This window comes from Lagenorhynchus albirostris, chromosome 12, assembly GCF_949774975.1.
Source record: "Lagenorhynchus albirostris chromosome 12, mLagAlb1.1, whole genome shotgun sequence".
Taxonomy (NCBI): domain Eukaryota; kingdom Metazoa; phylum Chordata; class Mammalia; order Artiodactyla; family Delphinidae; genus Lagenorhynchus; species Lagenorhynchus albirostris.
The window spans coordinates 23,409,880-23,433,431 of record NC_083106.1 but is presented as its reverse complement, the minus strand read 5'-3'; the positions used below and the strand labels follow the sequence as shown (position 1 = coordinate 23,433,431).

Below are 23,552 nucleotides of genomic sequence, written 5' to 3'. Positions count from 1 at the left end.
GCTCTGAATCTCAGAAAATGCACCCTCACTAGAGTTCAGAGCTTATATCACTGTTAAGAATGTGGCAGGAGCTCAACTGATATATATACAATGAAAGGGAATGATATATTGGAATACAAAGGAAAGTTAAAATGAAGCCTCTATATTCTAAGATATGTACACCCGATAGCAGAAAATCATCAAAGAATTTGTATCCTCTATGAAAATTCAAAAGTGCTTTTCTCAAACCACTGTTCATTTTTATATTTCAGGAATTATGGATCTAGGACTGTGTTTCTCTCTGCATTTTTTTTTGATTCAAAATTTAGAGCTGAAACTAAGACTTGCCCCATGTGACATATTAATGCATAGAGCCATAATTATGTGTGCAAAGCTTGTCCATGGTTTTATTATTCTTCTATTCATATTTTTCCATTTATATGACTCTCAATTTTTCTAAATATATATGCCAGAAATTGTCTTTTGCAAAGACTTGTTTCAGAAAATAATATTTGCCCTTAATCTGAGATTCTAATCTCAAATTTTAAAACTATCTTAACTTTAAGAATAATTTAATATTTATGGAAGACATACCAGGCAGAAGTTAATTCAAAGGTAGCTGTATATGAACCTACAGAAGACTTGACAAAATCAAAAAAATAAAAACATAAGAGAGAGAGAGAGAGAGAAAGTGAGAGAGAGAAAGGTTAGAAATTTAATAAATATCCAGTCAGTGTTCAATATCATAAAAATGGAACTAAATAATTATAATGAGATCATAAAAATAAACCTACAGGGCAAATATTTTAATAATTGTTTAATGCTTATAATCATGTACTTGTGGTTTAGGATAAAATTTCTAGGAGAACATCATACTTGAATTCAAAAAGTATTTTATCTTAAATAATATGAATAATATGCTAGATGTCTCAATAGATGTGTGCGATGATGGTGACTTTGTAAATTAAGAAAACAAAATGTTTGAAATTTGAAGGGTGGTAAATGTATGTATGAATTACTAGAGTACAAATAGGTGCATGTACCTAAATTAATAAAGTTAATATACATAAAATATTTCACTGTTAAATCTATATCTTGAAAGTTTACATATTGAAAGTGGCACAAAGCATCATTTATTTGATTATCCCATTGAAAAATTAGTGAAAATCTTACATCCATATATTTGGGAGCATATCTTTGATTCTTGATACTACATATGTTTTTATATTCTACTTTAATTGTGGAATACCATAATGACATCAGACAAATATTACAATTTAACTATTTATGGGCTTTGTAACAATATACACTTTCATAATGGATATTACAGTGGAATGTAATATCACAATTGACTTAAATATTTAATGAGCAAATGTATTGTTCTTGAACAATCAATTATGCTAAGTTTATGTGAATGACGTATGCTCCCCTAGGATAAGGCTGAGAAATCCAGTTCCAAGTCCTCATATTTCTCTTCAGTAAATAGACTGGGTTTTTTTTTTGTTGTTGTTGTTCATGGTAATGAGATGGAGATGGGGCTGACATTAAAAGATCAACATCTAGTTCCTATGCATTTGTAAGAAGATTTTCCTTTTTTTTTTCTTCGGTGGCGGGCCTCTCTGTTGTGGCCTCTCCCGTTGCGGAGCACAGGCTCCGGACGCGCAGGCTCAGCAGAGCAATGGCTCACGGGACTAGCCGCTCTGCGGCATGTGGGATCTTCCCGGACCGGGGCACGAACCCATGTCTCCTGCATCGGCAGGCGGACTCTCAACCACTGCACCACCAGGGAAGCCCAAAGATTGTCTTTTTAAATAATATTAAAACATAATTCTTTTCTCTACTACACATTTGTTTCTATATATCCCATAAAAAAATTTACAGTTACTATTACAGTCAGGGATCATGACTGGGTTCCTTTTTTTCTCCTTTCCTTCCTTCATTCCTTCTTCCCTCCTTTCCTTCACCCTTTTCTTTCCTTCTTTTCTTTCCTTTCTTTTTTTCCTTTTTAACGTCCACATGACCTTTGCCAATATTGTTACTAGAGGCTTATTTCCAACGACTCAATAGCTAAGTCTCTTTCTTCTCATTTCCTTCTTCTTTGCAGCAGTGACATCAGGCCAGTGAAAATGAAATGTTATAGTCGACAGTGTTTAATATTATTTGTTCCTGTCACTGTTAACACTTCTATTATTATCAAAACGTTTAGATCAGCACTGTCAGTTCTAAAGGACCTGCTGACATACCAAGGGAAACTTTGATAAACAGTTCTGCTGTGTTTTCTCTATATTTTTTATAGTCCTTGTTTGAAAATATTTTCTTTTTCCTCAGGATATTTATTTTGAAAAAAAAACCCTGATTTTTAAGAGCTCATCAATTCCACCTTTTTATTTCCCACTTGAAGTTTTAATCCTCTGCTTCTACCCTCACAATTGGTTGCTGTGGAGGTGATTAAGATGTCACAAATATAGGATTATTGTAATTCTGGGCAGACAATAAGTCACAGATGATTTTCTAAGGAACAAAGATGTCATTTTCATGTAGATATATCACCCATTTCAAAGTGAGAAAAGGGAATGAAAGACATAAATATGAGATCTAATAGTACCAATTATAAAAGAAATAGCTAAAGATCAAAATTTCACATGAAACATTAATAGCTCTGAAAAATTTATATATACACTTCATGTTTTTTTTGAATTCTGCAGTTCTTTTAATATACATGTGTGGGCCTGCAAATATCAAGCTTGTGTGTATTGGTATACTCTCCTTAATCTGAACACCTAATTGAATGATATATGTGAACTTGAACAAAGAAGACTGAATTCTTGTTTGCTTTGTAGCAACCAATGTCATTTTATAATTGTACTTTCTATCTTCTATTGCATTTGAAAGAATGGCTTTTCAAAACAGTAGAATTCTCAGGAAGTCATATATCTTACATTGATTACATATTAGATGGGAGATTCTATTTTTTTTCGAAGTAGTTTAAATCCAGGAAATTATTGAGCAGGTTATAAATACCTTTCTGAGAATCTTCTTATATTGAGCACTGGAAGGTGTTTCCCAGCAGAAGGCACAGAGTAGGATTTCACTAACTTAATACTTGTCAAGTTATGATAGAGAACAGACACTTTACCTCTAAAGAAAAATGCTGCCATGGCAAATTTCTGAATGGTCTTATTTAAAGAAAAAAATTTTTCCCCACCCCATTCCTCACTATTTTATGGCTCTTCTGATGAGCACACAGCTCCATCTGGGGGCAAGGCCAGAAGGGAACATTGTCTAAGAGTCCCTTGGTATCTTGGCCACATAACTGTCATCTTTGTGCATCCCTCAGCCTTTTCTGCACCAACAGCACTGAGCTGTTCATGGAAGACATTTCAGTAGCTCAGGACCACAAGTATCTCCAGCTAGTACGTTTCAGGAGATTTCTTAGTTGGCGATACCATCATTGTCAATTCTACAGGATACTATTCAGGAATCCTAGAACCTTAGACCTCACAATCAGTCAATCTTTTCCTCCTCCTGTTCTGTTTCTGTAACGTGTCTCTCCTTTGATTTTCTTTCTAATGCTTGTTTTCTCTTGCAAGTCTAATTCACACATCATTTTGTCAGCTATCCCCCAAATGGTCTGTATTTAGCTCTTTTTTTTAATTCTTCACCTGTGCATATAAGATTATGCCCTCACTCATATCTTTAAATATCTGTTCTACTTTGCTGAAGACTGAATCTCCATGTAAAGCCCTATCCATTCTCTTACATCTATAGAAATTCACCCTGTAAGTATAATGATGAACTATTGAGTTTTGCTTGGGTATCTTATAGACCTCTCACAGAAAATATGTCCCAAATTCTTCATCTGCTCCTACTAAACCATATCTATTTTTTTCCTTCTTTGGAACCTATATATCATCCTTATTTCCCTTTGTGACCCAATCCCAATAACCCCAGTCTATCGACAGGTTCTACCAATTTTGGTCTCAAATCTGTCCTTTATCCCCACTGCCTTAACCATACTTATTTGGCTGCCTGGAACACTACAGCAGCCCCATCTCTGTCAGGGACAGTCTGATTGCATGGTTAACGTTACAGAGGTAGACAACTTGGCTTTGAATGCTGGCTTCTCCACTTATTAGTTGGGGGATTTGGGCAATTCAATTAATCTCTCTGATCCTTATTTTCCTAATATGCAAAATGGTATTAATATTGGACTTATAGGCTGACTGGGAGAAAGAAATGAACTAATTTCTATAAATCTATAGTAACACAACTGTTGGCACATGGTAAGTATATGATAAATATTAATTGTAGCCCTATTATCATCACCATCATCAATATCATCATTTTAATCACCATAGGGAAAAAGACAATGGAATGGCTTTCAAGACTTTTTGTGTCTATACATTTTTGCCCATTCATATTCACACCCTGATATTCCTCCATAAATAAACCCTCTGAAAGCTTGCTAACTCTCTCTTTCCTTTGAAGAGATTTTTCTGTTCTAATGAGATATCTACTCTCCCTGCTACTCTTCTTAGCATACCTTCCCTTCATCTGCTTATAAAAACGACAGTTTATCCTCCAAGCCATCCTTCAAATTCATCTTTGTGAAACCATTCCTCATGCACAGAGCAGTCAGGCTCTCTTTCCTTGTTCTCACACCACAATATGCATATTTCTAATACTGCATCATTTCATTCTTACTTATTCACTGTTTTTCCTAGAAGGCTATGAAGATGTTAGGGAGGAGGAATTGAGCTTTATTCATATCTCCAGTGCTTAAATATGTGGTATATACACTAGTATTACCTTATGAGTTGATTAAAATAAGCATATTTTTACTTGAACAGACAATCCAGATGGGTTTAGAGGGAGTCTTGGTTTAATACATACCTTCAAAATGCTCTCTTTCTTCTGTTATAGTCATGCTCTACTGATCCCTTTCTTTATGACTCACATTTGTTCTGTTATCAAATGTAGATTCTATCTCAAAAATGTCTTGGGAATCTAACCTTTTTCTCCATCCCAACTAATCAGTTTTGCCTAGCTGCTAGTATTATGTTGCTAAAAAGAAATCTGACACAGTTCCTCCTCTGCATAAAGATTCTTTAGAACAGGTGAAAATACGTCCTATCTCATTCTGAATGCAAAACAATCTATCTCTAAAAACTTACTTCAGTCTTATTTTCCATCATTACCCTAAAGCACACTCAAATCTTTGTACCTCGCACCACTGGGTAGAAATAGGGAAAGTCTGTTACTCTTCTGCATCTTTGCATACACTCCTATATTTGCCTAAAATGTTCTTCATTCACTTGCAGGACACTGGTTGTCCCCAAATTTCCAGTTCAAATAGCACTTCATGCCTTCTTTCATTCATTCATTCATTAAATGTATTCATTGGCCCAGAAGTATCTTTAGTTACCTGTGTTGGTATACCTCTCCATTTCCCACATCTTTATCATGTCCATCTCATCACAGCACCCTCCCCACCACCATACCCAGGCCCAGCTCACTCAGTTAACCCCAACTCTATCCCTGTTTTCCATTGTTAACTCCTCTCTCTAATCTCTCACTTTAGAGTTCATTCTCTCCTGCCTCATCAGAGACCTCACTCTCAGCTACACCCTTTCTTTCCCATATGTTCAGCCATATTTTTTCCCACTGGATCTTCCCAGGCAGCAAAAAAATATACCAATCTCCCACATTAACTAGCAAAAAAGCAAAAATTCTAAACCAAAATCTTTCTATCCTGTACCCTCAAGCCACTACCATCCATGTCTGTCATTTTACTGCCATATTTATTGAACTATTGGTCTACCCTCAAAGTCTCCATTTACCTCATCCCACCTGTAGTCCTGAATCTAGCGAAAAAAAAAATCTCTTCACTAAAACAGCGTTCATCAAGAGAGCCAGAAATGTCTTTATTGCAAATACAATGATGGTTACTTGTCTATCTTAAAAAAAAATTCTACTGTTTTTAATAGTATTGATTATGCCCTCCTTGATCCATTCTCTATTCCCCTTGGTTTCCAAGATTCAAGGTTCTCTTATCTCTATGACTATATTTTATTATTTTCTTTCCTAGGGTCATGTTCTTAACTTCTTTCATTCTATAATACGTACTCACTCCATTTTAACTCATCCATATACATGGCTATTTACATCTGATTTATAAAATATTTCCAAACCTCATCTTCTGCAACAACTTTTAAATTACCTATTGAGTCTTTCCACTTGCATAAGTCAAAGTACTTAAAGTTTAATGTGATTGAAACAGAACTCAATACTTTTTTACCCAAGCTTGCTCTTTTTCTTGTACTTCCTATTTTGGTGATTGATCTCATTATTCATTCTTCCTCACAAGAGACAATTAGGAATTCAGCCTGTATTACTATCTTTCTCAATTCCCATATCCTGCTAATTCTGTCTCAATGATATTGGCTATTTCTCCCCTTCTCTTCTCTTTCTTTCCACTTGAGTTTTGAATCTCATCTTTCTTTCCTGGATGACATCAACAGCGCCTTAACTCATTTACCTGTTTTCAGTCTTCTTTCACTTCATTCATTAACACAGTCAAAGGACAATTCTGTTTAAAAAATTACTTTGTCACTCCCCTGCCAAAAATTCTTCTGCACCACAATCTTGCTTTTATCCTCCAGAGTCCTTTTTTAAAATATTTATGGAAAAAAAATAATTGTCTCGTGCACTCTCCTGAGTTGTCCACCTATCTACACCTTCTCTGTGTTAAGTGCTTCTTGTGTGTTGCTCTCACCTATGCCCTGGCCCACTCCATCTCTTGATTCTACTTTCCTCACTCTATGGGAATTAATTTTGTTTAGCTCATTCCAGAATCAGTTAGTGAACTGGGCTGCTGGAATAATAGGCCTGGATAATATGATTACTATTGGAGAATCTCTGTGGCAAGGAGGGTCCCATGCAGTGATTGGCTTCACCTAAGGCACTGTATCTATCTGTGTAGTTTTAGGTGGAGGTACCACTTGGACCATGGTTTGATAAGACAGAAAATGTGGTCTTCATGGGAAGTCTAAGTGTTATTATGGTGGAAATAGAAATCTCTACACTTAATCCTAAACTTGATTGGTCAAACTCAAATAGCACATGTTTGTGATGACTTTCCCGACCTCTGACTCCTAGTTTGGGTTGGACGATCAACTTTATGTCCCTACAGCAATATATGCTCAAATATATAACATGTCATTGATAGTGATAGTCCATAAACTCCTAATGACAGAGACCTGTGTGCAGTCTTTTTCGTCTCCCCAGTACATGGCCCAGTGCCTGTCAAACTTGGCACTCAGTAGCTGCTTGCTTTACTTATGGAATTGAATAATAAATAAATACCATATTCCAGATCTTAGGTTAAGCTTCAAAGTAGAAACCTCTAACTGCTTCAGAGTTAGTTTGTTCTGTCCTTTGTATAGCTTTTTAATGGGATATATCTATTTGCATATGTGTCACTGGAAAGTATCTTATTAATCTTATTAATGTTTGAGCAAATAGACTTTGCTCAATAATGTTTGGTGAACAAATGAATGAATATGTGAGTGAATAAATGAATGATGGATAGAAACTAATTTACTTCCTCAGCTCTCCTGTGCCTCATTAAACACTATGGATTCAGACAGGAAAGATCAAGCAAGAATTCCATCATTGTGCAATTGAGAAACTAGAAGCTCTGGAAAAGCCAAATTACATTTGCTATGGAAGTTTCTTTGTGACCTTGAGAATGACAGAAGAGAATTTAGGTCTCTGATTCTTCATGCAGAGTTCCTTTTGCTGAATTGCATTGTCTGAATTCATATTCAAGCATCTCAGTTTTCACTCAGACCTTGGAAATTTTTGGCTGTTTTATGTTAAGAGAATTAGGATACATAGTTGATTTCTTTAAGGGACATAACAGTGTCTAATAAAATTCCCTTTAACTTCCTATTATGTACCTTCAGTTCAAAAGTAGAAAGAGAATTTTATTTGCTAGATCCCAGTTAGGGCACACTTAATTTTTAATTAATTAGGTTTTAAATTATATTAGAAAACTATTCTCTATATGTTGTATTGTACTCTAATTTATTAAAGAGAGACAAAGTCATGTGCAGAATTTTTCTTTTTCTTTAAAGAAGTGGAAGATATATAGAGAAATACACAACATTTGTTTTTATTTAAATGTCAACTCCAATACTACACTTTTTGCTCAAGTTTTCACATAATAAGAGATCAGGAATCTTATTTCACATAATAAGAGTTCTAGTGTGGTTCCCCTCTGTTAACATTTCTAATATTCCTGAATTCAAAAGACCAGACAGCAAAAGCATTGGCTTGCACATAATAGACCCTCAATAAAGATTTGCTGGACTGACGTGAATATAAAAAATTAAAATTTCTCCACCCTTGCTATTTTTTCTTTTTAACCTCACTCTTAAACTTTGGTTTTTATCTTCATTTTTAAACTTCTTGTATTCTTTACTTTGATCTTCAGCTAGATTTTCCTTAACTAATGAGTTTGAGATTTTCATATGTTACATGGGGAAAATAATTTATTCCACACATACTGAGGTATTAAGGGATAGAAACTAATGAGGTAAATATATATACATATATATATCTTAATTGATTGATCAGTTAATATATAGGAGTATATTCATTTGTCCATCTCCCAAGAAACTTACAGCCCATTGAGAAAGACAGCTATTAGCTATGTCATTTTGTAAGTTTAAGAGAAGTGTAAAGTTTTATGAAAATATTTAACAGGGACAAACAATCTAGTTGTGGGTAAGGGAAAGCTTCCCTAAGATGGTTACTTTTTCATTTTTTCTGGACAAGATCCCTAAGCACAACATAGTTATATTTTCTATGAAGCTGAAAATTTAGAGACTAGTTCTCTCAATGTATCTGGATTTGACTAAGAAGAACCATTTTTTTTTAGTTTCATTTGAACTTCAGAGTGTTTTCTGTGTTTTTTCAATGTACATCTGCTCAAGCAATGTATATTTAGACTTTTATTTAGGTACTTAGAGTGCTGATCTAAGGCAGATATTTAAATGATACTTCACAATCAATAGTTTACATTACCTAATTTATGCGAAGTTACAATTCAATTCCCTGGGAAAATATCATTTGAATAATGTGGAGTGTACAAAGAAATATATGTTGCCATCTATCTTTCTCTGGAGGAGCCTTTCATTTTAAATATATTTTATATTTACATATGTCTTAAATCCTAGGGGCCTTTGAGATAACCTACCTTCACCACATTATTGGTATTGTTTTCTAATATTTTTCTGAAATATGAGGGCTGCCAATTCTTGTGATTTTTGCTTAGACTCTAAAATTAACTTTTCCTGAATTTGTGACTTGTAGTCTTTTTAAAAAAACCTTATTTTGAAATAATTATAAATTCACAAGAAATTAAAAAATACAGAGGGGTTGTGTGTACACTTTATCTAGTTTCCCCTAATAGTTACTTCTTACATAACTATAGTAAAATATCAAAACCAGGTAATTGGTATTGACATTCATTTTATCGCATGTGTATATTTGTGTAACCACCACCCCAATCAAAATGCAGAACTATTCTATCACCGCATAGATCTTTGTCATGCCACCTCTTTATAGTCATAGCTTCCGTCCTTTCTTCCACCATCCCTAAACTCTGGCAACCACTAATCTATTTCCCATTTCTATAATTTTGTCATTTCAGCAATGCTATATAAGTGAAATCATATGTTGTCTGACCTCAGCATAATGCCCTTGAGAGCTGTATAAACTGTTTCATGTATCAACAATTTGTTCTTCTTTAATGCTTACTAGTAGTCCACGGTATACATATGGTATTGTACAGTTTCTTGAACCATTTACCAATTAAGGAACATTCGGATTATTTCTAGTTTCTGGTTAATTAAAAATAAAATTGCTATGAACAGGCATGTGCAGGTGTTTGTCTGGCCATAAAATTTACTTTTACTGGGATAAATACAAAGAGAAGCAATTGTTAGCTCATATAGCAAATAAACTTAATTTTTTTAGAAAGAAACTGCCAAACTATTTTCAAGAGTGACTCTATCATTTTACATTCCAACCAGCAATGTATGAGAGATCCATTTTTTTCTGCATCCTAACCAACATTTGCTATTGTCAGTATTTTAAATTTTAGCTGTTCCAACATTAGTGATAAGTCCGTGTGGTCTTAAGCATTTCTCTAATAGCTAGTGATGTTGAACATCTTTTTATGAGTTCATTTGCTAACTGTATATCCACTTTGGTAAAATGTCTTTTGTTCATTTTATATTTTCATTGTTTTTTACTGTTGAGATTTTAGTGCTTTTTATGTATTCTAGATACTCTTCCTTTGTCAGATATGTACTTTCAAATGTTTTCTCCCACTCTGTTGATTTTCTATTCATCCTCTAAACATATTCCTTTAGAGATCAAATGTATTTATGTTTTGATGAATTTCACTTTATTATTTTTTATTGTGTATCATTCTTTTGGTGTCATGTCTAATAACTCTTCACCAAATCATAGATCCCCCTAAATTTTCTGCTATATTTCCTTCTAAAAATGTTATAATTTTATGTTTACATTTAACTCTATAATCCAATTTGAATTAATTTTTGCAAAAAATGTGAGGCTTCAATTGCTAGTCATTAATTTGCTTCTGGATTTCCAATTGCTCCAGCACCATTTCTTGAAAATTTTATCCTTCCTCCATTGAGTTGCTTTTGCACTTTAGTCAAACAACAGTTGGCTGTACTTGGGTGGAGATTTTCTGTGTTCTTTTTTCTGTTCCATCAATCTATGTGTCTATCCTTCTGTTAATACCATACGATATTGATTACTATCGCTATATGAAAAGTCTTGAATTGGGATAAAGTGACTTTCCACTTTATTCCTTTTCTAAATTGTTTTGGCCATTCTTATCACTCTGCCTTTTCATATACATTTTAGAATAAACTTGTCTAGATATACAAAAATATTGCTGGGATTTTAAACAATTAAAACAATGCATCAATTTGGCAAAAATTGACAACTCACTATACTGAGTCTTTAAATCCATGATCTCAGTATATTTCTTCATTTATTTAGATCTTTGATTTATTTCATCAGTGGTTTTTTTTTTTTTTTTTTGGCGGTACACGGGCCTCTCACTGCTGTGTCCTCTCCCGTTGCAGAGCACAGCCTCCAGACGCGCAGGCTCAGCAGCCATGGCTCATGGGCCCAGCCGCTCTGCGGCATATGGGATCCTCCTGGACCGGGACACGAACCCGTGTCCCCTGCATCGGCAGGCGGACTCTCAACCACTGCGCCACCAGGGAAGCCCTCATCAGTGTTTTATAGTTTTTAGCAAAAAAGTCCTATGGATATATATATTTTTTTGTATATGAGTATTTCGTTTTTTGAGTGAATGTACATGGTATTACGTTTTAAATTTTGGTTTTCACATTTTCATTGTTAGTGTATAGAAATATAATTGATTTTTTTTGATGTTGCACTTGTTTCCTCTGACATGCTGAACTCACTTATTAGTTCTAGAAGTTTCTTTGTAGATTCTTTAGGATATCCTATGTAGACAATCATGTCATCTGCAAATAGGGACAGTTTCTTCCTTTTCAATCTGTATGCTTTTATTTCCTTGTCTTGCTTTATTGCACTGACTAGAACCTCATCATTATGTTGAATAGTGTATCCTTCCTTTGTGTATAATCCTAGAGGAAATATATTTAATAATTATTAAATCTGATGTCGTCTGATGGTTTTTTGTATAAGTTCTTTATCAAGTTGAGGAAGCTGCTCCATATTCCTACTTTATTGAGTTTTTATCACGAATGGATGTTAAAACTTTTAAAATGTTTTTTCCTCTGACAAATTGATATGATCATAAGATTTTTCTTATTTAGCTTGTCAATGTGATGAATTACATAGATTGAATTTTAAATATTGAGCCTACTTAACCTCCTTGGAATAAACCCCATTTTGGATATTTATATCTAATTTCATGTGGAATATTGATGTATAGTTTTCTTTTTTCTTTCTGGTTTCAGTGTCAGAATATCACTGACTTTATACATGGATTGAGAAATATTACCTCTTCTGTTTTCTGAAAGAGACTGAGTAGAGGTGGTGTTAATTCTTCTTTAAATATTTGATAGAATTCTCCAGTGCAAACATTTGGCCCTTGGGATTTCTTTTTAGGGAATTTTTTAAACTGTGAATTCAATTTCCTTAATTCTTATAGGGCATTTAAATTACCTGTTACATGTTGGGTGAATTGTGGTAGCTTGTGCTTTTTGGTGTACTAGTCCATTTCATCTAAGTTATCAAATTTGTGTGTGTAGCACTGTTTGTAGTATTCTCTTACTTTTCTTTTGGCGTCTACAGTGTCTATAGTAATATCCCTTGTTCCCTTCCTGATACTGATAATTTGTTAGAGGTTGATCAATTTTATTAATCTTTTAAAAAAACAGTTTTTCTTTTATTAATGTTCTGCATTGTTTTTCTCTTTTTAATTTCATTGATTTCTGCTCTATCTTTATTATTTTCTTCCTTCTGCTAGCTCTGTGTTTATGTTGTTCTCAATATCCTAGGTTCTCGTGATAGGAGTTTATACTATTGATTTGAGATATTTCTTATTTGATAAAAAAACATTTAGAGCTATAAATTACTCTCTCTGCCTACTTTAGCTGCATCCAACACATTTTGATATGCTGTGTTTTCATTTCGTTCAACTCAATGTATTTTTTATTTCACTTGAGATTCATTTTGACTCATGGCTTATTTAGAGGTGAACTGTTTAGTTACAAGTGTTTGCAGATTTTTCTTTCAGCTTTCTATTATTGATTTCTAGTTTGATTGCACTGTGATAATGGAGTATACTCTGAACAATTTATTTACTTTGAATGAGTTGAGATTTTCCTTTTAGCCCAGAATATGGTTTACCTTGGTATATATTCCATAGGCCCATGAAAAAATGTTTTCTACTAATGTTAGGTAGAGTATTATATTATCATACCTATGAATGCTGATTAGATCCTGATAGTTTATGTTGAACTTTTGAACTTCTATATCTTGCTGACTTTTTTGTATAATTGTTCTGTCAATTGTTGAGAGAGAGATATTGAAATCTCCAATTATAATTGTAAATTGATTTCTTCTTTCAGTTTTTACTTCACCTATCTTTCACTTATGTTTTTTTGGTGCATACACATTTAGGATTTTGGGATCTTCTTGCAGGATTCAATGTCTCTTTCTGTCTCTGGTAATTTTCATTCTTAAGTCTATTTATCTGATGTTAATATAGCCAATTTTGTTTTCTGTTGATTAATATAGCGTGGCCTTTTTCCTTCCTTTTACTTTCAACCTTCTTACATTGTTTTATTTTAACTAAAGTCCTTTTTGACAGCATATGGTTTGGTCAATCTTTTTCAGTTTGCCAATCTCCAGATTCTCTACTCCACCTGAGTTGACTCCTAATTATTGTTAGTTGGGGTAGGGGAGTTCCAGCTTCCACTAGGCCTCTGCTGATATCACCCTGCCTAGGATAAGAGAAGTACCTCATTTCTGCTCTCCATGTAACCTCTGTGATTCCCTTATTAGTATTAGTTTCCTATGGCTGCCATAGCAAAGTACCATACACTATGTAGTTCAAACAACAGAAATTTATTTTCTCACAGTTCCAGAGGCTAGAAGTCTGAGATCAAGGTGTCAACACGGTCATTTGTTCTGAGGCCTCTCTCCTTTGCTTGTGGATGGCTGCCTTCTAACTGTGTTTTCACATGGTTTTCCCTCTGTACCTGTCTGTGTTTTGTTCTCCTCTCTTTATAAGGACACCAGTACTATTGATTTAGGGTCCACTCCAGGGCCCCATTTTAACATAATTACCATGTTAAAGGGTCTATTTCCAAATGTAATTACGTTCTGAGGTACTGAAGCTTAGGGCTTTAACATACGAATTTCAAGGGACACACTGAACCCCTAAAGATACCAGTGTCTCTTTTGGCTTCTCTGATACCAGCCAGCATGGGAGTTAGTATGCTTTATTATAGCCTGGCTAGAGGTGGAGTCTAGGTTTTCCACTTAGTCTTTCCAGGTGGCATTGGGGTTGGAGGCTATAGTTTTTTTCTGTGATATTTCACTGAAGTAAAACTTTTATTGTCTAACAGTTTTCTGTTTTGTTAGGTCTTTCCTGGTCTTTTTGCTTGAGAGAAGTGACTTCTGTTGAACTCCTTTTTGTCTGCACTTGTTTTTTGGCGGTCACTCATTTTTTTGAAACAAATTCTGGGACATCTGGGGTTAAAAGAAAACCCAAGGAACTCACACTATGCTTTTCTTCAGGTCCCGCGGTCCCCAGTAAGTTTTCCTTCTTCTCCCACAGTTCAGAGTCTGCCTATGTTTGTTTTAAATGTAATGTCCAAGGTTTGTAGTTTTACTTAGTGGGAATAATAGGGAAAGTAATTATACTCTATCTTTCCAGGAGTGGAACTGCTGTAGAATCAATTTATAGTCTAAGTGATACTTTTCTACTAAAGCTTTTATTTGCAATTGTATTACTTGCTAATTTTATATTGTTTCATTGGAAAATAACTATAATACTTTATTGGTATATTGTTTTCTTAAAACTTTAATATCTAATTTTGTATAAATCTTTAGATTAATTTTATTATATTATTAAAGTTTCATATTGTAGGTTATTTATTTTATAAAAATAAAGATAATAAATTGTAATGATTATGAATATTCTAGAATAGGGAGATGAGGTATTTAAAATTTTTGTGTACACTTTATCATAATTCTTACTACACACAAAGTTATCATAAATATAAGAAGAAAAGTTCACTAGATGAATACTACTTAGGTATTATGAGGAAAAGTTAGCATGAAGAATACTTTCTATACTCTCCTACTATAACTGGGTTTAACCTAAACTCACAATGTTTGACTCTAACTATAATCTGTCAGATCTCATATTTAGATACTTGGAGTGCCTTTCACAAGTACTAGTTCCATAATTATTTCCTGTTCCTTCCTTGAGCATACATTGCAACAAATATATGGCTTTATATTCCTTCACTGATGAAGCTGATAAAATAACAAACACTACACGTGGGATAAATCAAGATGACGTCAACATCTTCAGTGACACCAATAATTTACCAAAGAAGGAGAAGGAGAGGAACCATTCTCTTCTGGGCTAAGTATTTTACATTTATCTTTTTATTATATCTTCACGAAACTCCAATGTTAACTAAGATTATGATACAGAGTGTTTTGTTGTGACATATTTCTATATTTTTTGGTAGCTAATGATACTAACCTGAGGTTGACTGTTTGTCACGTATCTTCTGTTTGCTTTTCCAGATTCTTCCTTCATCTATTCTTCCTTCATCCATTTTTCCATTTTTCCTTCTTTATTCCTCCTTCATCTCTTTCTATTCATCTTGTCCTAGGAAGGGAAGGTGAGCCTTATAAGTCTAGAATCAATGTACTCTCTTGCCAGTGAGAAGCCCTTGCAGGATATTAGAAGGTAGGAGGACAATGATGTTGGGGTATTTATTCCTATGATCCCCTCCCTGTGTTGCTGTGGGGTGTTTGTATTTATATACCTAATATCACAGCTTGGGTTGGTTGGGCTTCAGGGACTTTTCCTTATAGGTATTTTTACTGGTTTCCAGGAACAGTTCCTTCCCTGTCCCCTTCAGGACAAGGCTGCAAAGTGCTTCCCATTGTTGCCAGCTCCATTTCTTATTGGTTTCTCTTAAACTTCTCCACAAATAGCCCCTTTAATAAAATGTCCTAAGTTACCTCATTTGAATGTGTCATCTATTTCAAGTTCTGTTCAATACAGATTTATTCATATTTGAAATTTCAGTTTTGCTTTCTTATATCCCCAGTTTACAAAGCAACTTTCAATATGTTCTATATATTTTATTTTTACAACTTCATGTAAAGTAATTGTGTTTTTCTCTAGATGTTCTAAAGCATATTCCACTTTTAAAACATTATTATTAAGAACATAGTTTCCAAATATGGTTCATACCTCAAACAGCTTCCTTGGCTTAATTCAGAAAATAGCACTTATTTTCAAAATCTGGAATCCAACAGTTACATGACAACTTTAGCCTATTGAATGCAATCTAGCATGTTAAACATAACAAAGGCTGATCCCCTAATAAACACAAACCAAAAAAAAATTAGGGTATTATATTTTCCCAGTAATGCCATTAGCTTTACAGTTCCATACATAATAATCAATCAATCTTGTCTGCTACCAGGAAGAATTTGAAAGACTTTAATAAATTTATCCACCTGTATGATGAGTCTTCACTGATCTCATTGGCTTGACATGGATGGTATGTCTGTGCTCTGTTTTAAGTTAATAGTGTCATATGTTTGATATTTATAATAGCTGTGTAGAACTTGACTTGCACAGACTTCTTTGTGATTATTGTTCTAAAAATTAATTTGTTTTGCTCTTTCTGCTTTCCAGAAATCCAGAGTTAGGCTCAATTGTGATTCTGGGTGTTCTTAAGGCAGATATTCTGTTTTTGACCAGACTTGTTTCAGTTTCCTACATGGACAGCTGCTCAAGTGTACTGCTATCATCCATCAATTCCACATGTCGAAACTAACAAAAGTGAATTGCTCTCAGCATTGCTTCCAAACTGGTAGCTGGCTGACATCCAGCTGCTCCTTGCTGGTGATTTTGTATGCTAATATCCCATAGGTAAATGCCATTGAAACTGGTTAAGAAACATTCTTGTAGTTTTTTTCTCCACATGTCTTATGGCTTAAGGGAAGATTGGAAAATTTAAGCCTTCAATATGGCCAGCGCAGAGATAAATTCAAACATTGTTCTTTCTAAGGAGAAACAAGGCCTTGTAAAGAGTACAGCTATACAATTTCTGAATGTGGATGAATAATGGAACTAATTACTATTGAGTTCCCTTTTTCATTATTATATATGTCTATATGATATGGACATCACCTACAGCCTTCCCCAATCTCATAAACAACCCTTTGGACCCTAGAGGAGTATAAGGATATAGCTTACAGCTACTTCAGTATTTTTTGTCATCATTGTCGAACTAGAAAGCAAAGATGATTCATATATAAGTGATAGAGGGTGATGAGAATATAAAATACTAAAATAAGGCAATGATAATACTAAAATAAGGCAATGATGATAGCATCATAATAGCAATGATGCTATCATCATTTTTTGTGGATATATATTTCAGCTAATAATTTGAAATGTGTCCCATGATCTTCCAGTCCTTATTAGTAAAATTATTAAATAATACATGTATACCTCTTTCAAGCATTTACCATTACATCATTATCATTTCAACAAGACTAGCAACTATTCCTTGTTCATCTTTGAATGTACCCAGCCTTTTTGCCCATATTGTAGTGTATTTATAACCAGGTTTAGACATGGTTCTCAATCTAAAAAGATATTAGACAAGTAACTGAGCAAAAAATAAAGAATAAGAATGTATTATTACCTAAGTCTTTTGTTGATGATGTGACCTCTCTATCTTCACTCCCACTTTTCTTTATAATCTTTTGTCATTACAATTACAGAAGCAGATCCTAGAATTTCTCTGTTTTTCAAGATTAACTGCATTGTCCCTGATTGCTAGTGATTTGAGCAGCAATTGTAGCTCTTTGGAAATGACTAATTAAAAAGTGACTACAAGATATTTTGTATAACAGAATTCCAAAATCAACAAAATTATGAAACTAAACCAAAGGAACATGATGATGGTGGCGCTGAGATTGGAACCATGCACCATGAGAGCAGGAACCAATATTGCTAGGCCTGATGACAGAACCATAGATGAAGGTAGAGCAAGCAAGTGTGAACAAAAGAGTGGGGATCAGTTTTGGGTGAGACTGAACTCTCAACACTCAGAGACTTTACTTTTCTCATTTGCACAGTATCTACTAAAACACATTCTCATTTTAGTAAACGCAACATGCAACTTCTTTTGGTTTAGTGACAGATGTCTATAATCATTGCCTTTGCATTGACAAACCCATGAAGAGGAAAATTTGACACAAAGAGATGGGAGAGGTGGAAGGACCAGGAATTAATTCCTTCATAGGTGAGTAGGGATTAGGAAAGAAACTCTGTCTAGGAGTCACTGATAGACACATGGAGGATGGATTCTCTGATGATTTTGAAGTATAGAAGCAGAAGCAGAAGTATCCATCATCTTCTAGTACTTCAGTACATTGGCCTGAGTGTTATGTGGGCAAATATTAAGCATGTATTGGCTCAAAGGGGCAAATGAGTATTTTAATCACATTCATATAAATATCCTAATGGTCTCCACTGAGGCATACTTTCCCATAGGCCCACACATAGTTATGAGTGCATCTATCTACTAGACACTGTTCAGTGTGCTGGGAAATAATGTCTCTTTCCTCATGGAATTTATATTCCAGTGGTTGGAACAGGTTACAACCAATAATCAAAGAGACATAGATATGCTGTCAATTAGTATCGAGTTCCAGAAAGTAAACTAAGCAAAACCTAGGCAAAGAGGGTAAAAGGAGATGGGGGTAATTTATGCAAATGAAGCACTGGGTTCAAAGTCTCTGGGGCAGCAGTGTCATTGGTAGCTGGGAACAGTAAGAGGAGATGGGGGGGCAGAATGATAAGAGCACAGTCAGCAGGTACAGAAGTGATGGAACTTCACTTTGTTAGTGTACCAGGATCTACACCATCATAGGGTCCTATAGGACAGAGTAAGTATTCTGTTAGTCAAAAAGGAAGAGGAAACCAAGTAATAGTTAATGGGAGGTTTTAAGCAGGGGTTACAAGACCTATAGTGTCAGTCTCACTACTGGGTCAGCAACAGACTTTAGAGAGGCAAGACTAAAGTAAGAACCAGTTATGAGGCAATTGTAATAGTCTAAGCAAGAGATTGTCATGCCTTGGGCTAGACAATGTCCTTTGATGATTGGCCCTACAGACAGCAGGTTTTGACAATCTTCAGAAAGAGCGGTAAGCATATTACAGAAAGTTTACACGTGTATTTGGGGCTCTAGACTAGTTCTGCCACCAAATAATAATGTTCTCTTGGGCAGAAAATTTAAACTTCCTATAATGCAACTTCCCATTTTAACTCTCAGGGTTTGAATTAAATTATCACAATAACCTCCATCTCCAACTGTCTGTTTTTTTTCTGTGAACTAATACAAAGGATATAGAACATGGAAAATGTGTGAGCACCAGGAGTCTACTACAGCATTAAAGTGTCCTATGTCAACCTCCTAATTCCTAAGGAAACATTAAGAAACTACTATTACACTGTAGAGCAAAAATGTAGAGGGTGAGTTTGGTAGCTTTTTTTTTTTTCTTTCTTTTTGCAATGGATAATAAATGTGCAAAATAATTTATGTTTTAAATCTATTCCTAGAAGCTTTTGCATGATTTTTGTTTGATTGTCTATAATTATGCAATCCAAAGTCACCAACTGAATTAAGCATCCCAGAGCTATTTTAATGATTCAGGCTAGAAAGGAAAAATTGCAGAGTTGAAATTCTGTTTCAGTATGATGACTACTGAGAATTTTATTGACCTTGGTGGAACTTTTGGAATTTGAGTTCATTTGTAATCAACCAAAAAAAAAAATGTTTTGAAATGCTATTTAGAAGCTTAAAAGAATTATTGGACCCTGAATAACTTTCATTACATGACATTTTGATAAGGTCATTGTAAATGAGTCAGAAATGCAGATTTCATTTCTTTTAAAAATACACATCGTTTCATGACAGATTTTGTCCAAATTCGTTTTGGCTTTTGCTGAATCCCAAGTGTTTTTCCTTCTATTTTTTTCTCTTTAAATTATCCAGTAAACTTGCTAAACCCATAATCTAGGTGAGCTCACCTGTCTCACTTCCCCTTTGAGTTTTGCCTCAGGCTTTTCTTTAATAGCATGTATCCTTAGAGCACAGAGTCTTATACAGAGAATCAGGAGAAGCACAAAGTATAATAAAAACATGGGAATATACATATTTATTTTCCTTTTCACCAGGGAGAGGTCTAAGGAAATGATATTGTTCCAGAGTACTGACTCAAATCTGTTCTGTATTTGAACTCTGTGATTATGAAATTTCAATTAAATCTATAAAAAGCAAAGCTAAGAGACCCCAGAGCATGCCAAAGGAAAAAAAAACAACGAAGAAACAGGATGTTCTTTTTGGATTGGGAAATAATTATCTAAGTTCAATGGCTGGGTCCAGGTAGCTGAGTTTACATTTGCTTCCCCTCATTGTAGAAACAGTTGAATTATGATAAATTTTCCCCAAGCAGCAAAGCTGTCATTCAAAAGGGTGATTTTCTTGGGGTGCAACTCCCTTTGGTTATTGCTTCAGTCCATTTTTTAAAATAGATTTGAAGCCTGAAGGGAAAGTTCAAATGAAGACAGATTTCTCTTTTTATGCAATGAACCTTGCCTGTCTCGTGTGCTATAGCCACTGTGGTACCTGTAGGGCACTCAGCTACCAGGGAAGTCCTCTGTTATGTCAGTCTTTACAGAAGTGAGATGGAAACACCCCTAGCTCTCTTCTTTCTCAAAAATCATTACACTGATTTTATTATGTCTTCAGCAATGGAAAGAATTTCCTCACACTTTTATTACTTAGTGATTGAAACATGTAGATTTCAGTTTTGAGGTAACATAGAAAGGCACTCAAAAACTAGGAATGCAGAAATGTGGTAACATTAGTGTCTTCCATACCTTCACCTCAGGGCTGGAAGGGAGGGAGAGTACACCTTTTAAAATTTGAGAAAATGACTCTTTTTAAACATTTTTCAAATTTGAGCACCCTTCATGATTAGTTTACTGTGAATGATTCTGTTGAAGATATAATATTCATAAACATTCTGTATAAAATAAACTAAGGAATTGTACTGTAATTAAGATCTCAAAATGATTCAGAAGTATTTTAATAGAATAAAATATTTATATATTACACCATTTGAACTAGATAATATAATGGAAAAGAAACCAAAATTAGATATGATTACTCTATTCTGGGCAGTCACTGACAGTGGACATAATCTCTTTAGGAGAAATGAGGGTATTTTTTCTTTCTTTTTGCCATTAGGGAAATAACAACTTAAAACATATTATGTGAATAGATCTCCTACTGTTAAGAACTAAGTTTAATTTTTAATTATAATATCCATTACATTAAAATTTTAGGACAATATCTCTAGGTAAAATAAGGATTTCAATAAGTATATTATATAGTATGTGTACAATATATGAATGATATATTTATGAACACACATATACATACACATATAATACATTATTTTCAGAACTTAAGTGACCTCAGAAGATCATTAACTCTGTCCTCTTTGCTTCATGACAGTATCAACATAGACAATCACTTAGAGAAATACATTCATGAGCAGTCATCATTCCACATTTAAATTCTTTCTGTCTTACCCTTAGACTTTTGACCCTTGTTCATTCATTTCAACAGAAATGGCCATCAGCACTTGAACAATAATGTTCCTACATATCTTTAAAGTCTGCTATCATCATCCTCTGAAATCTCACCTGAGGCCAAATCATTAAAAAATAATTTTATTTTGGCTGTGTTGGGTCTTTGTTGCTGCTCGCAGGCCTTTTTCTAGTTGTGGCGGGCAGGGGCTACTCTTCCTTGCAGTGCATGGGCTTCTCATTGCGGTGGCTTCTCTTGTGGAGCACGGGCTCTAGGTGCATGGGCTTCAGTAGTTATGGCACGTGGACTCAGTAGTTGCGGCATGCGGGCTCTAGGGTGCAGGCTCGGTAGTTGTGGCGCACAGGCTTAGTTGCTCCGTGGCATGTGGAATCTTCCCAGACCAGGGATCAAACCCGTGTCCCCTGCATTTGCAGGCAGATTCTTAACCACTGCACCACAGGGAAGTCCCCAAATCATTTTGTAAACTTTCTTAGATAAACCTTGTGATCAAAGCTTTTAATCAATTTCACTGCTCTCCTGAATACCCTATTCAGGTTGTACACATGCATGTTAACACAGAGGAGACTGTTAGTTAATGGTGTGAATAAGTTAGTGTATAATGGGAGGATTACATCGATTTCTTTCTGTACATTTTCTTCATTCCTGAATTCTGCTTTGCTGTTGATCAATGGTGAAATATTGCTGAACCACCTTTAAATCATGTCCTGTTCTGAACTTAGAGACTGATTTCCATTAAATTCCCCATAGAACAGTTAGTGATAATCTACTATGTCTACAGATTTTTCTCTAAATGCTTACTCCCTTTGATCTCTTCCCCCCAAGTCAACCAGTCCTCTGATTTTAAAAAGAAAATAATTTTAGATAATCATAACGGTTACCAATTATGCAACACTGGTCCTGGAATATTCTTTGAGCAAAGTAAGAATTAAGTGTTTGTTGAATTCATGGATTAATATAAAGCTCAGTAATTTCCTTGCCCTCTTCTTTTTTTGCTTTATTTTCTTTTATTTGCTGCTACCCTCATCTCATTTGAATATTGCCGTTATGATAATAAGGAGAATGAATTCAGAACTTTTCCATATTTCTTTAAGGTTTGGGAAATGTTCAATAATTTCATTTCTTAAGCATTTAGTAAACACACTTCTAAACAACCTGAGTGTTGTATTACATTCCGATATATTACTGTGTACTTACTTCATGATCGAAATCAATTGTTTGCAAATGCTGACAGTTTTATTTCCTTCTTTGACAGTTCTCATACCATTTATTTCTTTTTATTGCCACGTCACATGAGCTATGACCCTCAGTACAATGTTGAATAAAAGTGGTAGCTGGAATACTTGTCTTGTTCTCAATTTGAAAGGGAAAACTTTCAATATTTCACTGCTAAATATTCTATTGACTATAATAATTTTTTGATAGACACATCACATTAAGGAATTTCCCCCATTCCTAGTTTGCTAACATATATTTTTAATCATAAATAAGTTTCAACTTATATAACATTGTTTTACCCATCTGAGATAACTTTACTATTTTTCTACTTTTTTTCTGATAAACGTGATGAATTGCATTGATTAATTTTTTTAAATGTTAAACTGTCTTTGCATTCTTGGTACAAAACCAACTTGGTCATTATGATTTTTCCTTATTTTATGTACAATTTGTTTATTTTTGTTATTTTATGTACAATTAGTTAATGTTCTATTTGTTAATTTTTAAAAGATTTTATTATTTATTTTCTTTTAATTTTCAAAGTACTGATCAGGTTTTGATATCAAGTTCATACTACAATACTCTAGATTAACAGGTTTTTTTTAGAATATTAATTATAACATTATTTTGTTTCATGTTTTCATTATTTCTGTTGAAAAGTCACCCCTTTTGTATATTGTTATACATCTATGCATGTAATAAACCCAATGATACATTTATAATTATTAGTTTATATATTTTTATACCTTTTAAAAAGATTGAGAGAAGAAAAGGTGTAATGTAAATCTCTATCTATCTATCCATCATTTCCTTATTATTTCTTATTATGTTACTAATTACCTCATTAGAATTGTTAG

At 34.1% G+C, this 23,552-nt stretch overlaps 1 long non-coding RNA gene across 1 annotated transcript in view; it reads right to left on the bottom strand.

The window, feature by feature from the left end:
• Positions 1–601: 601 nt before the first annotated feature.
• The window catches only part of LOC132530241 (uncharacterized), a 47,779-nt gene continuing 24,828 nt past the window's right edge, over positions 602–23,552 (bottom strand). Inside the window, exon 3 of the long non-coding RNA XR_009543742.1 lies at positions 602–620. This is a non-coding gene — a long non-coding RNA (uncharacterized LOC132530241). The remainder of the gene's footprint in view (positions 621–23,552) is intronic.